Raw genomic sequence first — 5,000 nt, 5'->3', positions numbered from 1 at the left:
TCTCTACTCTCTTCTCTCTTCTCTCTTCTCTTTCGAGTTGGTAAATTTCGCTCCACTATTAGATTACCAACTCCGCACGAATTACCACATGGGTATATCCGCGCATATACATCAGGAGGACCTCCAAAAATTTCAAACTCTCCCGTGTATCTCTCCGAGATCTTTTTAGAAGAAAAAGAATCTCGGATGTCACATCGACTTTCAGGTTTGTAAGCACGTATGCTCGAGCGCTCTCCATCGTGTAAGCACGGACATAACGCACGAAGTCCGAAGACCGCGTACGTTAACATGCTGGACATATCGAGAAAGCGCGAACCATGCTAGGCGTACCCATGTCGAGGCCCTCGCGTTAAAGATCATACTCTTCTTTTCGTTCTCTCTTCTTTGCCCAGAAATAATATATATTTCTTATAATATATACCTCTTAGTTTATGTATTTCTCTCTTAGGACACCTCAATTTTATATGTATATATTATATTTCATTCGAACAATTTTTGTTCGTCGCCCCTTTTTGTGTGTAGTATTTCGTTTGGTCTTTGCCATTAAATTTTTGTATACGAAAAATATATTTTCGCTCGGATAGAAAACCCCTTTTGGGTTTCTGAGAGTTGATGTGAGAGTCGTACAAGTATAACGAATATACGTTGTATCCAACCCAACATTCTGGGCTTACCACATAAGGGCCATTCGGTCTGAGACACCGACCCGTGGTCATGCTGTGTAGAGAAAAATTCGCAACGGAACGCGGTACAGAACAGTCGAGGAATGGACCTCGAGGAGCTGAACGACTGCTTCTCGACCGAGATCGTAGAATAGCCGCTCGCCCGCCGCTGCGCCGACCGGTCCGCTCGAACCGACGTGCTCTCTTATAGTAACCAAACGGGCGGCCGCGACGACCGCGGCGCCGGCCGCTCAGCACGGGCGCTTATGGTGGTAAACTGCCGCGCGTACAGACCAACCGGCCGGGCTGCTGGTACTTAGCCGCTGAAACTATGGTCGATTCGAACATATATTAACATACGATTTTTATTCGATAAATCGTTATTGTACATATTAAACGTTAGTTTCCACCGAAAGAAAAATTTTTTAGAATTTTTTTTTTCCAAAAATTGCAAGAGTAAACTTTTTTAATATTCGATTTAAAAATTTTTAAATGCTTAATCCTTACATTAAACTACTGGGAGAACTCAGAAATCATAATGAAAAAAATTACAAAAATTTATTTTTCTCAGAAACTCCGAAAAACAGAGTGGTCGAATCCGTGCAAGCCGGAATTTTTCTAAGTCCCCACGGTCAAGAGTAAACTTTTTTAATAAGCGTTTTAAAATTATTTCAATGTTTAATCCATGCGTAAACATGAAGTTTATTAACGTTTTTAACATTAAAAAAAATTACAAAAATTTATTTTTCGGAAAAAATGGAAAAAACCGATTCGTCGGAGCGAGGTGTCCTGCCCGTGCGGTAATTCCAGCAGGCGAATCGGACTTCCCGAAATTTTTCTAAGTCCCACGGTCGACACCAACTTTTTTAATAAGCGTTTTAAAATTATTTCAATGTTTAATCCATGCGTAAACATGAAGTTTATTAACGTTTTTAACATTAAAAAAAATTACAAAAATTTATTTTTCGGAAAAAAAGGAAAAAACCGATTCGGCGGAGCGAGGTGTCCAGCCCGTGCGGTAATTCCAGCAGGCGAATCGGACTTCCCGAAATTTTTCTAAGTCCCACGGTCGACACCAACTTTTTTAATAAGCGTTTTAAAATTATTTCAATGTTTAATCCATGCGTAAACATGATGTTTATTAACGTTTTCAACGTTAAAAAAAATTACAAAAATTTATTTTTCAAAAAAAATGGAAAAAACCGATTCGTCGGAGCGAGGTGTCCTGCCCGTGCGGTAATTCCAGCAGGCGAATCGGACTTCCCGAAATTTTTCTAAGTCCCACGGTCGACACCAACTTTTTTAATAAGCGTTTTAAAATTATTTCAATGTTTAATCCATGCGTAAACATGAAGTTTATTAACGTTTTTAACATTAAAAAAAATTACAAAAATTTATTTTTCGGAAAAAATGGAAAAAACCGATTCGTCGGAGCGAGGTGTCCTGCCCGTGCGGTAATTCCAGCAGGCGAATCGGACTTCCCGAAATTTTTCTAAGTCCCACGGTCGACACCAACTTTTTTAATAAGCGTTTTAAAATTATTTCAATGTTTAATCCATGCGTAAACATGAAGTTTATTAACGTTTTTAACATTAAAAAAAATTACAAAAATTTATTTTTCGGAAAAAAAGGAAAAAACCGATTCGGCGGAGCGAGGTGTCCAGCCCGTGCGGTAATTCCAGCAGGCGAATCGGACTTCCCGAAATTTTTCTAAGTCCCACGGTCGACACCAACTTTTTTAATAAGCGTTTTAAAATTATTTCAATGTTTAATCCATGCGTAAACATGAAGTTTATTAACGTTTTTAACATTAAAAAAAATTACAAAAATTTATTTTTCGGAAAAAATGGAAAAAACCGATTCGTCGGAGCGAGGTGTCCTGCCCGTGCGGTAATTCCAGCAGGCGAATCGGACTTCCCGAAATTTTTCTAAGTCCCACGGTCGACACCAACTTTTTTAATAAGCGTTTTAAAATTATTTCAATGTTTAATCCATGCGTAAACATGAAGTTTATTAACGTTTTTAACATTAAAAAAAATTACAAAAATTTATTTTTCGGAAAAAAAGGAAAAAACCGATTCGGCGGAGCGAGGTGTCCAGCCCGTGCGGTAATTCCAGCAGGCGAATCGGACTTCCCGAAATTTTTCTAAGTCCCACGGTCGACACCAACTTTTTTAATAAGCGTTTTAAAATTATTTCAATGTTTAATCCATGCGTAAACATGATGTTTATTAACGTTTTCAACGTTAAAAAAAATTACAAAAATTTATTTTTCAAAAAAAATGGAAAAAACCGATTCGTCGGAGCGAGGTGTCCTGCCCGTGCGGTAATTCCAGCAGGCGAATCGGACTTCCCGAAATTTTTCTAAGTCCCACGGTCGACACCAACTTTTTTAATAAGCGTTTTAAAATTATTTCAATGTTTAATCCATGCGTAAACATGAAGTTTATTAACGTTTTTAACATTAAAAAAAATTACAAAAATTTATTTTTCGGAAAAAATGGAAAAAACCGATTCGTCGGAGCGAGGTGTCCTGCCCGTGCGGTAATTCCAGCAGGCGAATCGGACTTCCCGAAATTTTTCTAAGTCCCACGGTCGACACCAACTTTTTTAATAAGCGTTTTAAAATTATTTCAATGTTTAATCCATGCGTAAACATGAAGTTTATTAACGTTTTTAACATTAAAAAAAATTACAAAAATTTATTTTTCGGAAAAAAAGGAAAAAACCGATTCGGCGGAGCGAGGTGTCCAGCCCGTGCGGTAATTCCAGCAGGCGAATCGGACTTCCCGAAATTTTTCTAAGTCCCACGGTCGACACCAACTTTTTTAATAAGCGTTTTAAAATTATTTCAATGTTTAATCCATGCGTAAACATGATGTTTATTAACGTTTTCAACGTTAAAAAAAATTACAAAAATTTATTTTTCAAAAAAAATGGAAAAAACCGATTCGTCGGAGCGAGGTGTCCTGCCCGTGCGGTAATTCCAGCAGGCGAATCGGACTTCCCGAAATTTTTCTAAGTCCCACGGTCGACACCAACTTTTTTAATAAGTGTTTTAAAATTATTTCAATGTTTAATCCATGCGTAAACATGAAGTTTATTAACGTTTTTAACATTAAAAAAAATTACAAAAATTTATTTTTCGGAAAAAATGGAAAAAACCGATTCGTCGGAGCGAGGTGTCCTGCCCGTGCGGTAATTCCAGCAGGCGAATCGGACTTCCCGAAATTTTTCTAAGTCCCACGGTCGACACCAACTTTTTTAATAAGCGTTTTAAAATTATTTCAATGTTTAATCCATGCGTAAACATGAAGTTTATTAACGTTTTTAACATTAAAAAAAATTACAAAAATTTATTTTTCGGAAAAAAAGGAAAAAACCGATTCGGCGGAGCGAGGTGTCCAGCCCGTGCGGTAATTCCAGCAGGCGAATCGGACTTCCCGAAATTTTTCTAAGTCCCACGGTCGACACCAACTTTTTTAATAAGCGTTTTAAAATTATTTCAATGTTTAATCCATGCGTAAACATGAAGTTTATTAACGTTTTTAACATTAAAAAAAATTACAAAAATTTATTTTTCGGAAAAAATGGAAAAAACCGATTCGTCGGAGCGAGGTGTCCTGCCCGTGCGGTAATTCCAGCAGGCGAATCGGACTTCCCGAAATTTTTCTAAGTCCCACGGTCGACACCAACTTTTTTAATAAGCGTTTTAAAATTATTTCAATGTTTAATCCATGCGTAAACATGAAGTTTATTAACGTTTTTAACATTAAAAAAAATTACAAAAATTTATTTTTCGGAAAAAAAGGAAAAAACCGATTCGGCGGAGCGAGGTGTCCAGCCCGTGCGGTAATTCCAGCAGGCGAATCGGACTTCCCGAAATTTTTCTAAGTCCCACGGTCGACACCAACTTTTTTAATAAGCGTTTTAAAATTATTTCAATGTTTAATCCATGCGTAAACATGATGTTTATTAACGTTTTCAACGTTAAAAAAAATTACAAAAATTTATTTTTCAAAAAAAATGGAAAAAACCGATTCGTCGGAGCGAGGTGTCCTGCCCGTGCGGTAATTCCAGCAGGCGAATCGGACTTCCCGAAATTTTTCTAAGTCCCACGGTCGACACCAACTTTTTTAATAAGCGTTTTAAAATTATTTCAATGTTTAATCCATGCGTAAACATGAAGTTTATTAACGTTTTTAACATTAAAAAAAATTACAAAAATTTATTTTTCGGAAAAAATGGAAAAAACCGATTCGTCGGAGCGAGGTGTCCTGCCCGTGCGGTAATTCCAGCAGGCGAATCGGACTTCCCGAAATTTTTCTAAGTCCCACG

Source organism: Nomia melanderi, unplaced genomic scaffold, assembly GCF_051020985.1.
Source record: "Nomia melanderi isolate GNS246 unplaced genomic scaffold, iyNomMela1 scaffold0907, whole genome shotgun sequence".
Lineage (NCBI taxonomy): Eukaryota > Metazoa > Arthropoda > Insecta > Hymenoptera > Halictidae > Nomia > Nomia melanderi.
The sequence above is the reverse complement of the archived record's forward strand: the minus strand, read 5'-3'. Positions refer to the sequence as shown.